Raw genomic sequence first — 14276 nt, forward strand, 5'->3', positions numbered from 1 at the left:
CATTCCGGTATGTATATATGTATGTGTGTGTGTGCATGTATGTGTATATCTGAGTATGAGTGTGTGCGTGTGTATGCGTGTGTATATATATATATATATATATATATATATATATATATATATATATATATATACATGCATGCGTGTATCTTTGACAACCAGTGTTGGTTTGTTTACATCCCTGTAACTTAGCAGTTTTGCAAAAGGAGACGAAAGGAACAAGTACCAAGTTAGCCACTGCAGGTTCAATAACCTCGTGCACAGACATTACTGGTATTGCTGGTATTTTGCAAGGGCAATGATTAGCGATGGTCATCTACGGTTACGAGTAGACGACCATCGTGTGTTCGCGATTTAAACGTATTTAAGTCATTTCCAGATCTGATGATGTTCTCTTCTGCAGGCAACTTAAAGAAAATAAAGTCGATTCATGACTCATGAATGAATGAAATACCTTCTAACATTCACCATGCAACTTCGTCCGTCATTTTTTATAGACTTCTTCGGATTATTGGCTTACAGTGTAGTTTACAAAGACCTGCCAACGAAATAAATCTTTACGATAGAATTGGCTGTTTTCAATTTCCTTCTTCAGTGGTTACTTGCATTTGTCATTCTTTTACGTGGGATATTTACAAAAGAGCTTCTCATTGTGTGTATCTGTTAGTGTACAATTGCGTACATGTTCGTGTGTGTGCATGCGCATGCGTATATGTGAGTGTGTTTGTGTAATGACTTACAAACATGCATCTACACTACACTACGTAGTAAGCAATGAAGAAACATTAAGTAATGCTGCCATTTAAAAACAGCTACATCAGTATTAACGCTTCACTAAATGATAACAGCGCCAACAACAGCAACGGTCACGGTCACGACGACGGCAACGAAATCAAGAAACCAAATTGAGAAACGTTTACGTAGTCAACCGTTTAATTTGACCTGCTAGAAATAGCGGTCGAGCTTCCCTCCCTATCTTATATATTTTTACTAGTTTCAATCATTGGACTGCGATCATGCTGGAGCATCGCCTTCGAGGGTTTTAAGGGGAACAGATCAACTGCAATACTTGCTTTTAAGTCTTGTAGCCATTCTGTCGTTTTTTTTTTTTTTTGCTGAGCTGCTAAATTTTGGGATGTAAGTAAACCAACACTGGATGCCAAAGTGGTTGGGGGGGAAAATACCGAAATACACACACACATACGACAGGTTTCCACACAGTTTCCGTGTTTCAAATTCACTCACAAGTTCACTAGTCGACTTGGGACTATTATAGAAGGCACTTTCTCGAGGTATCACGAAGTGAGATAGAACTCGAGACTACGTGGTTACAAAGCGAGCATCATAACCACACAGCCACGCCAGCACTTTGTATATTTTTCGAAATAATTAATAAGGTAATCCTCAACATGTACTGATAAAAATAGACGGGGTGGTCACGAGTCAAAGGTCATTGATTGTAAGTTGGTTTAATAATGTCTGAGCTGGGAGTACTCAATAACGGCAGCAGCAAGTCATTGTCGGAGACTCCATGTTGTTGCTCACCTCGGTCTGCTAAAAGTAACAGCCAAATCTCTCTCATAATACACCCTGCCATCTTAGAAAAGAAGAAACACATTGAGTGATGTGAAGCAGGCATAGCTGTCTAGTTAAAAGGTTTACTACTAAATGGGATGAGATGAGATTTCACAGGTTGGCCCCTCGTGCGAGAAGGGTTTTCTGCCATTACTTCGAATTGTCCACAGCCTTGTGAGGGAAAGTTGGTTGTCTGTAGTTTTATGGAAGTTCGTCAGAGCAATCGATGCTGAATTAATTCATCAACTGGTTTAACACCACCATTCGGTTCCTAGCTGCTATTAGTAAACCCCACTGTTGCAAGCATTTAAGCCAGGGCTCAGTACCGTAGCTAGAGTATGTGCCGCCTTGGGTAGCCATTGAGTTTACCACACACTCCCACCACCGGGTCCCTTAACCAATACAGACTTACATAGCAGACCCCAAAATACGGACCCTACAAAAACGTTGCTCAGGGAGGGCTGGTCCCTTCACTACTAACTATATTTATATACACATATGTGTGTATCAGCGTATGCATGTGTTCATTATTGTGTGTGTGTGTTTCTGCGTGTAACTTAGCGTGTGCCCGTGTATGTGTGCGTGTGTGGTATGTATTCTTGTTTGCATTTTTACGTGTATCTATGAATGTGTGTGTGTGTGTGTATATATATATATATATATATGGTATGTGTATGTATTTATGCATACATGTGCATGTATGTGTGTGTCTGTGTATGTGTGTCTATGTATGCATATGTGCGTGTATGCATGTATGTATGTGTGTGTGTGTGTGTGTGTGTGTGTATGTATTATGTACGTATGTGTGTGTGTGTGTATGAGAGCATGTGTATGTTTGTATACTGTGCGTCCGAGCGCGTTTTGATACGTCTGTATGCATACTTACGTGTATGTATGTGTATATGTCTACATGTATGTAAGTATGTATGTATTTTATACATGAGCATGTGTGAATAAGTGCCCGACTATCTGTATGTGTGTATGTTCGCGTGTGTGTGTGTGTGTGGTGGTGGAGTGGGCATATTTGTGGTGCTGAGTGGTGCTTGTACATTGTGCGTGTGTGAGTGCATTCTTGTACGTTTGAATGTGTTTGCTGTAGTACGAGCTTGTGTGTGTGTTTATGGTTTGTGCTTGTATACATACACGAATGTATATCCGCAATGCACGTACATTTGTGATATTCGAAGCTTACACACGCGTGTGTTTGGACGCACACGAACCAAGTAAATCTCTGTGCGCATGCGTGCGTAAATGCGTGTTTGTATGTGTATATTTCTGCATATGTATATGTTTGTGTGTGCGTGTGTGGGCATGAGTCAAAAGTGTATTTTGGGAAGGCTCTGATCGATTACGCTGGTTGGTTGAGATGAAATCCCTCAGCTAACGGTGAATTATCATCTGACATCGCATTTATTGACAACTTGATCTATTGAAGTAGATGTCCCAAGATGGTTTAAAGTCTCTATTCGATGAGGTGACTGGCAACATGAGGTAAAGGGAAGGCAAGGGAGGATCGAAGTTGATCTGAAATGTAAGATATATCTTTTTAAATAAACATACAACTTAGCCTCGCCGTGAAAATTAAACGCATGAGTTATTATACCACGGGTTTATTTCCCTGTGAGCAGTCAAAGGAATCATTCTGATTAAACTTTCTTGTCTTAAAACTTTAATGTTTTAGGTTTATTAAGATACAACTTGCACATCGTATTATCATAGAAACGTTGTGTAGTGCACAACTAAATAATTTATTAATTCAAACTCATACACACAGATACACACGCACATCGTATCGAAACTATAATGATTTCCGATCGAGAAGCTGACGATTGTTTGTCTGTTTGTTTAGATGATTTTTGTTGTTGTTGTCATGTCAATGTAACTGTTTTTACGCTCCTCTGTTGTTAACAGTTCGTCAAATCTTTATAACGTATAGGATTAATTGGGCTATGTGTTATGCTACTAATTACATAGTTATGAATTAGTGACATACGTACGCAGGAAGAACTGTGTAACCGTTAATCTAGACAGGTTCTTTTTTTTTCTATTTCCGTTTTTGTTTTCCTCTCTTCATTCCTTTCTGTAGCAGAGCATACTGTCGAAGAGTCAGACTTCTTCCACTTCCCGTGAGCGTGAAACTAATACACCTTGCGTGTTGTTCCCTCACCTGTCTCTCATATTTTTGAATAATTTTGAACCGTGTGTGTGTGTGTGTGTGTGTGTGTGTGTGTGTGTGTGTGTGTGTGTGTGTGTGTGTGTGTGTGTGTGTGTGTGTGTGTGTGTGTGTGTGTGTGTGTGCGCGCTCGTTCGTTCGTCCGTTCGTTCGTTCGTGTGTGTATACAACCAAAATAATAACAATAGCAATGAGAATAACAATTTACATTTATGAAGGAATCGTCAGCAATAGTCTTGTAAGAGACACTGTTGCTCCATCTCCCATACTCATTAAGTAAAGAAAAACAACATACATTTATACATATATAAATACATAAAAGTAAACGTAGAGATAAGCAAGTTAGACATATCGATATATAAAGCGTATTGAATACATGAAATACAAAACAATATATGTATACACATGAAAAGGTCTGACTTACACAGAATACAAATGATATCAAGAATTAAAGGGGCTGAACAAAAGTATTATAAACCCAACAGCTGTTTCTAGAGGCTCGGTAGTCCATAATAATAATACAGTTTTATATTTAAGAGATGAGGAATTATGTACATTATTTACAATTGACGGATATTTGTCCCCATCTTTTTTGTTGTTAACGCAACGTTTCAGCTGATATACCTTCCAGCCTTCTTCAGGTGCCTTAGGGAAATTTCGAACCTGGGTTCTCATTCCTAAGGTATTTTTCGATGTTATAATTATTATTATTCAGGTCACTGCTTGGGTTCGAACTCGGAATCTTGGGGTTAGTAGCCCGCGTTCTTAACCACTACGCCATATAGTCGTGGTTAAGAGGGAATACTACTACTACTACTATCACTACAGCCAACGATTCAAGTCAACGCACGAGACAGCCATTATGTCCCCACACAAAAAACGCTCCCACGTGGATTATGTTGACACCAGTAAGAAACAATTATGAACTTTTCTTTTAATTACATTTAAAAAAAAAAATATGTAATTTTGATAAGGTTCGTTTTTTCAAGAACCGAAACATGTAAAATATCTCTGAGAAAATTATAAATTAAAATTTATTTTATATAGTGGCGCTTTCAAACTTCTTTTATATATATATATATATATATAGTTCAAAAACACAATAACAAAAAACAAAAAAACAACAAAGTGAGGACGTGATATGGATAGTATTATTGGACGCTCAGGAAAGGAAAGAGAGATAGCAGATAAACAATGCTGCCAGTTTTCATGCGAAAAAAATCGCAACTTTCATGCATTCGACTTTAAAATGTTGGATATATATGTGGGCAGAGGGGATAGATATGTGTGTATACATAGATATATGCATTTGTGTGTGTAATATATATATATATATATATATATATATATATATATATATATATATATATATATATATATATATATATATATATATTGTGTGTGTGTGTGTGTGTGTATACCTACTTACCCACATACAAATCAGTAGATTTCCCCTTTTTGAAGTCTCAAATTGAAACAGACTTTTTTCGATAATATAGAAAATGTATGTAAATAAGCAATAATGAATAGAAAGACAGCGCCATGTTATGTGGGGTGGGAATTTACCGAGAAAGAAAGACATGGAGAACAAGAGTCATATGAACATAGATATAGAATATGTATATATATATATATATATATATATATACAGAAGGCTGGGAAGAAAAAGGTGAATTTAGATGCAAATTTATAGAAAAATGGAGGGGGATAGATAGATAGATAGATAGATAGATATGGAAACGATAAGCATAAGAAGGATAAACTATAACGAAAGATTTTAAGTGCCGTCAAAATACGTTTACACAATTATTATTCGTCAAAATCCATAGTATTAAAAATGAGATGTATGGAAACCGATATACGATACAAATAGCGGTAGAAGGATATTATGTCAATGTAAAAGTGAAAAGTAAAATAAATGAATAGATATATAAATAAATAAATAAATAAATAAATACTGATCTGCGATGGTGAATAAAAATAAAGCGGTGAAATATAAGAATATTCTCTGAAGAATATTTATGTATTTATTTAAAAATCACCTGATATTCTGTGAATATATACACAAAGTTTGGGGGAATAAAGTCTAATACCAGTAAATATTGAGTGTGAAATATAAGTTAGCTAAGTTCTAAGAAGTAAAAAAAAAGAAGAAAAAAAAAAGAAAAAAAAAAAGAAAATCATTCATGAATACAAACACAGACATATATATATATATATATATATATATATATATATATATATATATATATATATATATATATATGCACACACACGCGTACGTACATTCATATATATATATATATATATATAATATATACATACATACACACATATCTATATGTATGTTATATAAATGTATGTGTGTACATATATAAATAGTGATATGCATGTATGTAAGTGTATATATATATATATATATATATATGATGATAAAGATATTCGATTTGGTTGTCACAGTGTAACGATTTGGTTGAGTTGAAAGATGGCTGAACAAGATGTCTGTGTGAAGTTTCTCATACAAAATATTTATTTATCGTTAAAAAAAAATAATAATAAAAACATGTGAACTAATTCAGTTTGTGTGAGATGTGAGAGTCAGTTATGACAGTTGACTGTAGTGGTTGGTCATCGCTGTTGTGTTATGTAGATTTTTTTACAGCTACTGGCTTGAAATCTGTCGCCACTACTGTCAGTTATCAAGGAAACAGTTCTATATATGTAGGTAATGGTCTGTCACAGAAAAAGGGCGCCAAAAAACAAAATGTCAATGGCATCCAACTTCTACCAGGTCTTTGCTGATATCAATAATTTGCCGCTTCACTTTCGTATTACTTAATTGTCTTTGCGTTTCGATACAATGATGTTTATCAGAGATTTGATTGGTCAGTTGTTTGCTTACGTTCGAACACAGTGATTTGGTTTCCTTTCGTAGGCAGCGAGTTGACGTTTTGGACTCTGCCAGTATTCCTGCTCCATATGTATCGTTTCTTTGTTAATGTGTAAATATCGGGTTTAAACAAAATGTTAGATGGAAAAGTCGCAGGCTGCTTGTGAGACTCAAACCCACGTCTTCTGTAAATGTGACAGACGTTCTACCATTGCACCAAAGAAATTCACTGACTTTCTCCTTCCATTTTAGAAATTTCATTCTTGCTAGCGAGAATTGCATATTGTTTAACCTATTAGAATTTAGAAACAAAGGCGGTGGGCTGGCAGAAACCTTAGCACGCCGGGCGAAATGCTTATAGGTATTTCGTCTGCCATTACGTTCTGAGTCGAATTTGCCTTTCATCCTTTCGATGTCGATAAATTAAGTACCAGTTACGCACTGGGGTTGATGTAATTGACTTAATCCCTTTGTCCTTCTTTGTCCCCTCTATGTTTAGCCCCTTGTGGGCAATAAAGAAATAAGAATTTAGAAACTTTGAGAGATACAAAATAAGCTCTTGATTTTCTAACGGTAGAACGCGAAACAGAGGAAACTTTATAAATTCTCGTTGGTAAAAACAAAGCTTCTAAATGAGTGGAGAAATTGTGCAACTATATTATGCCTCAGGGGTAGGTAGTACCTCGCAGACATTTTTAGCAACCGCTGAAACAGACGTACCTCGGAAGATGTTGTTGTTCTCACTTTTGAGTATGCATGTAATGTACTTATTTAATTCTTTACTGTTCAGCAGGTGTTGTCTGACTGATACAATGCGACATTCATAGGCTGCTTGTACTGATCTTATGCCTCTGTCGCCATCTTTTCGTCTCACATTGATTCTGTCGGTAAACGTATAAGCATACTCACATATCTATACAGATACATTAGCACTCAAGCACACACACACACACACACACACACACAGACACCCAAGCACACACGCAGACGTACTCAAACATAAACAAACAAACATTTTAAGTTTACTCGTTAAGCAATGTAAACGAAACGTGACTTAGGCGAAAAAGCAAAGGTAGAAGTAACAGACGAGACCAAAACGCGTGAGAGCAACTTAGAAAGGTAGACAACTATGAAACTAGTAGCATAGTCAGAATACATATCCAAGTAATTATTTACCCACACACATCGTTTACTAATGTTATACTATATTCCTAAACTTCGTGCATATATTTACTTACAGAAATATCAGGTAATTTTCAAATAAATATGTGGCTTTTATCTTTAGGGAGACATATATATACATATATATATATGTATATATATATATATATATATATATATATATATATATATATATATATATATATGGCCGCTATAGTTTTATTCAGCTTCACAGAATCGGGCGTATTTTTAGTTTTTACTCTTTTACATTTAGACATCATATTCTGCCATTATTATTCTTTTTTTTTTACATATCGATGTACGTACATCTCACTTTTAATACTTTCCCTACATTTTCTCATATAATAATTGTGTAAGAGTATTTTCTAACGGCACTTAAAATTTTCCGATATAGTTTATCATCACTCTTCACAAGTTTATCGCTTTACTTACCTTCACACAATTGCTTCTCTCTCTCTCCCTCTATCTATCTATCAAGACATATATATATATATATATATATATATATATATATATATATATACATATATATATATATACCTGTCTCTGTGTTCTATCGCTTTCCATAAATTTACACTTACCCCTCTGTCTCATTCTACTCCTCATTATAGGCGTGCAGATACGTATATTTTTCTCATTGCCCAATTTTCTCAATAAATGCCCCCCCCCCCTCTTCTATCACATCACGTTCTCTTCCTTTCTTTCCCTCTTTTTTTTTCTATTTATAAGCATATTTACACTTTCAGATAAATCCACTTTAATTCAAAAACTAAAAATTGCTCTATTTTCTCTTGATGCTTCTCAAACAAAATAAACAAGGTTCGATTGCCGAATGACCTCGTTGTCTCATATAATTTTAACCAGCACGCAGACACGGCTGCGTGGTTAAGTTCGCTTCGGAACCTCCTGCTTTCGGGTTCGGTTCCATTGCACAGCACCTCGGGTAAATTTCTACTTATAGCTCCGGACCGAGCAATGTTTTGTGTGTAAATTTGTGTGTCTGTGTGTCTTTGTATTTGTCGCACACCACTTTATGACAGTGTTGACTTATGTTCTTGCAACTTAGCAGTTCGGCAAAATATTCCGATAAAATAAGTACCAGATTTAAAATATGTACTGGAGTCGACTCCTTCGGCCAAATCCTTGAAGGCGATGCCCTAACATGGCTCCAGTCGAGCGACTGAAACTATTAAAAGGTAACCGATTTGAACTATGGGAGTAAGATCAAGAAAGGCTCAGATGACCTCGCGATTGCTAGTTCGTGGGTTCGATTTCCGTATATATATGTATGTGTGTGTATACTATGTATGTATGTATGTATGTATGTATGTATGTATGAGCGTATATATACACACACATAGATAATAGACGGACAGACAGACGACAATCATAGATAGTGAGAATTGGAAAGATGAATATAAGTAACAACGTCGTTAACGAAGACAGAGAAGAGAATGGTAGCAAGATAGGGGGGGGGAAGATGGAGTGTAAAGAAGAAAAGTGAGAGGTATGGTTTAGGAGGGAAAGTAAGAGATATGCTGAATAAGGATTAGAAGTGGAAGGCAGAGAAGGATTGAGAAGCTGTGTAGCTGTGAGAGAAGGAGAGAGGCTGAGAGAGAGACAGACTGTTGGATGTTCAAAATTATCATCTCAGTTGATCTCAAGGGACTCTTTTGGAAGCTCAGATGAGAAGATATGGAGATAGCGACACGCGAAAAGATTTTAGAGGTAACTGTTAATGAAGAACCAGGGAGAATTAAAATATAGGCAAGAGACAGATGAGCGAGTAGCGTGTAGAATGAAAGAAAAGAAGAATGGAAGAAACGAAGCAAAGCGTGGCAATAAAAGTTTCTAATGAGTTTGGAGCAAAAGAAATCCGAGAACTGAGGATGTGTGACAGAGCTACGAGAATATTACTCAAATGAAAGTGAAGAACGAAGAGAAGAAAGAAATGTGACGTAATACAAAGAAATGCGGCGGCCATGTTAAAGGATGAAACTCGAGGACAAAGAGATGAATTGTGAGCAAAGGAAGGAATAAATGCGGCTGAGAGAATATTAAATGAAACAGGCGATAGAAGTATAGAGGGATATCGTAATGTAGTGAACGTGAAGTAAGCATAAAACGATAGGATGCAGCGGAAATAATTTAACACTTCCTCCAAACAAGTACAGCGTGTCGCTCCTAGCGATAATTTAATGTAATACGTCATTTTTGCGGAGTGAAGTACTTTCTTGCTTGAGAGTCCCAGAGATAGCTTATTCAAATAAATGCTGTCATAAAAGTAAAGTTCAGATCTTTTGACGGTGACTTTTCCCGGGATACTTAAAAAGATATTGTGAGCCAACTAGATCATCTTCATTATTCCGATTTTCAGAACAACGTTGGATCTTTTCGTTTGCTTCACTGAGAGTTCAGATAACTGAAGGTCATGGTTTTTCCTTTCTAAGTGCGAGAGCAAATTTATCATCGCACTTTTGATATCTACTCACCGGGGGATTTAAAACAGTTTATTCGACTGTATGTTGCTGATTCAACGATAACGAACGAGACTATATGTATTCTCTAAGTTAATGTATGTGGAGGCGGAATGGCCCAGTGGTTAGGGCAGCAGACTCGCGGTCATAGGATCGCGGTTTCGATTCCCAGACCGGGCGTTGTGAGTGTTTATTGAGCGAAAACATCTAAAGCTTCACGAGGCTCCGGCAGGGGATGGTGGCGAACCCTGCTGTACTCTTTCGCCACAACTTTCTCTCACTCTTTGTTTCTGTTGTGCCTGCTGCGTTATGAGACTGAACCCGAAACCACTTGGTTGCAAAGCCAGCTTCCTAACCACACAGCCATGTCTGCGCTTATATACAAGAAAATAGATGATTATTCACTAGATAGCACACACACACACACACACACACACACACACACACACACACATGCATATATACACTTAAACAGACTTACAGAGACACAAAGAAAAAGGAAAGAAAATAATAATAATAAAGGAAATTTTTTAAAGAAATTAAACGTGGCAAGATGCTATAAATTCCATCAATACCTTGACACTTTACTTATGGCCACAATTATTCCTAATCCATCTCTAACTTCCTCTTGCCACCTCTCTCAATATCTCGCCATCAAATGTATTATTGGATTTTGGCAATCTACCGTCTTATTATTGGATTTCTCAGGAACAGTCTTTACGGCTGTTAAGACCTCTACAAGACATGCCGCTTTGATTGGTTGACCTCTTCTCTGCCATGTTTAATAAGATTTACGAAGTATTAGTAAATTTTTCGCCGAAGTAATACCAAAAAAATTCCCTTTGTGATTTACCGAATCTTCCGCGCTGTAGACACATATATTACTATAGAAGCGAGCAGCTATGACTAATAAGAAAAAAGATAATATATGAATAAAGAATCTAAGAACTATAGAATATTTTTTGACCAATAGAAAATTCTTCTAAGCTTCGAGTTTAGATACTTTTTTTATGTCATTTTATAATTATTTGTTTCTTTTTATTGCTATGTACAATACACACTAAAGCACATATACACAAACATTGGTGGCAAGATGGTAAAAAGTGGTAGTATACCGGACAAAATGCTTAGTGGCATTTCTTCCGGGTTTACGATCTGATTTCAAAATCCGCCAAGGTCAACTTTGGTGCTTTTGGTGCCCCCAAAGGATGAAAGGCAAAGCTTTGTGAAATGAGATTAAAATTTCTGGTTATTGACGAAATTTCGAATGCCTCCAGGCATTCCTATGTCCAGCTGCGAGGAAGACTATCAAAGGTCTTCTTGTAGCCTGTCAAAGCTACTGAAAGATGTTTTTTTTTTCCTGACATTTGCCACGAATTACTTTGTAAATAAGCAGTTGATCCATGTAATCCTATGACCCATGTCTACAGCCTTTTTGTTTATCAAGGAAAATGTTGATAATGAGGAACGCATGCGTGCGTTCCATTAGAACAGCTACAAGAATCTTATTCACTGTTGCAAGGCATGTTATGGGTCTGTAGTTCTTTTGAATTTTTGCTTTATTTTTGGGAAGCAAAGAAAGTGCTACCATTGGCCAGCCATTCCGGGGTCATCTGTGGTTCCTTCGTAAATACGTGCAATGACAAATCAGCTTTGAGACATTAAATTAATAGTTTGGAATCTTACTTCTGGCAGATGACTTCTATTTACTGGACTTTTTCAAGGTGAGTCTAACATCTTCTCCACTGATTTCTTCCCATATTTGCTCAGTGTTTTGTCTTTTTTTTTTGTCTTTTAATGGAGCATCAGAGTTCTGCTCCTTTTCCTTTTCCCAAGCCTTACTTCAGAAGTCAAGTATTTCGTTGCTCTAAGGGGACTTCTATTTTGATGGTGCACTTTCCAATGTGTCTACAGAATTTCTTTACGTTATCTTATAACATATTGCTATCTTTGAAGAACCTGGATTGATTTTCGAAGGGGCGTATGTTTTACTTTGTTTTAACCTCTCCATTACTTCAGTAGATTGATGTTCAGACTTTAATTCATATTTTCTCATCTTTCTCTTTTTAGATAGTTTTATATTATGATTATTGCTTAAGCTTGCAAGCATTTATATATCAGATTGAAGAGCATCGATTTGTTTGTTTCTTTTTCTTACCACGTTGGTCTTTTTCGAAAACCTCTCGCTTTCTTTTTCAGTATTACGCCAGACTTTTGGTACAAGTTGTAGTAGCAGCCTAGAGTAATTCATTCAATGATGTGACATCTTGTTCATTATCGTTTGTGATGGATTTAAGAGTCGTGTTCAACCTCACAGATTATTTTGGCATTTTTTTTTTATATATTGCAAATCTTAAGAAGGTCGCTGCGTTCCTTCATGCCTTTATTTTGGACCTTGGTCCATTCAGCGATTATTTGCTCTTCAAGTTGTCACACCTTTTGTCCTGATATCACTATCATTATTTATTTCCGAAAAATTGTTGGTAATTTCATTAACATGTTCTACAATGGTTTAATCTGCAGAGAGTATATTCAATTTGTTTCTAATCGTATATGTAGAGTTATTTCCTCTACATAAACGATACGTTCTGCCGCTACGTTCTGAGTTCAAATTCCGCCGAGATCGACTTTTCTTTTCATCTTTTCGAGGTTGATATAATCGACTCATCACCTCCCCGCAAATTGCTGCCCTTGTGGCAAAATTTGAAATCATCATCATCAGCATTATTATTATTAATATTATTATTCAGTAGTTTTATTTTCATCACGTGCTTTCACTTCACTACCGATCGCAGCTCTCTGTGCCTTGGGGTATGTGCTGTGATGCTCTTATGGTTACTGTATTAAAAGTGTTTTGCGTAGGATGTGTGCAGTGCCCAGTAGTGCAATTTTCTGTATGTTATATATATTTGTAAGTCCTGGTGTTTTTGTTATGTATTTGTCTGAATATTTTTTTTATCATATCTAATGCGCCCACTATGATAGGAATTGTTTCTGTTTTTAGATTCCACATTCGAGTTACCTCTATTTCCAGGTCTTTGTATTTTGAAAATTTCTCCATTTCTTTTAGAGAAACGTTGTAATCTATTGGTATTATTATTATTATTATTATTATTATAAACAAACAATCCTCCTAAACGTGATTGTTTATAACAAGAAACGTTTAAACAACAATTACTTAATGAAATTAAACATCTCTAATAATGAATACTTTCTTACCACAATTATACAAAGCCTGTATAATTATTTTCTACGACGATAAACTTTATTAATCATAGATAATTGTTAACTGTGATCAATATTGATTTAGTTAAGCATAATTATCGATAAACTATAACTAATGAATACGCGCTTCATATATTTCATTAACAAGCTAATATATTTATGTAATCTAATATAATCATTAGGCAGTTTTGTTTGTTTGTTTTTTTCAGCCGATTAAAATAACGATAGTCATTGTCATTCCATATAATTTAATATAAATTATTATGAGCTCTGTTCGGTTGGAAGCTGTGGCTCTCGACTTGGGTTCATGTGATCCTTAGTTCTTTTATTCATTCACTTGTTTCAGTCATTTGACTGCGGCCATGCTGGAACACCGCCTTTTTTCAGTCGAGCAAATCGATCCCCAGGACTTATTCTTTGTAAGCCTGGTGTGCTTATTCTATCGGTCTTTTTTTTTTACCGAACCGCTAGGTGACGAGGACGTAAACGCACCAATATCGGTTGTCAAGCGATGGGGTGGGGAACACACACACACACACACACAAATATATACATAGGCGCAGGAGTGGCTGTGTGGTAACCAAGCTTGCATACCAACTACATGGTTCCGGGTTCAGTCCCACTGCGTGGCACCTTGGGCAAGTGTCTTCTGCTATAGCCTTGAGCCGACCAAAGCCTTGTGAGTAGATTTGGTAGACGGATACTGAAAGAAGCCCGTTGTGTGTATATATATATATATAAATGTTTGTATGTC

Source organism: Octopus bimaculoides, chromosome 9, assembly GCF_001194135.2.
Source record: "Octopus bimaculoides isolate UCB-OBI-ISO-001 chromosome 9, ASM119413v2, whole genome shotgun sequence".
In the NCBI taxonomy this organism is placed as follows: Eukaryota; Metazoa; Mollusca; class Cephalopoda; order Octopoda; family Octopodidae; genus Octopus; species Octopus bimaculoides.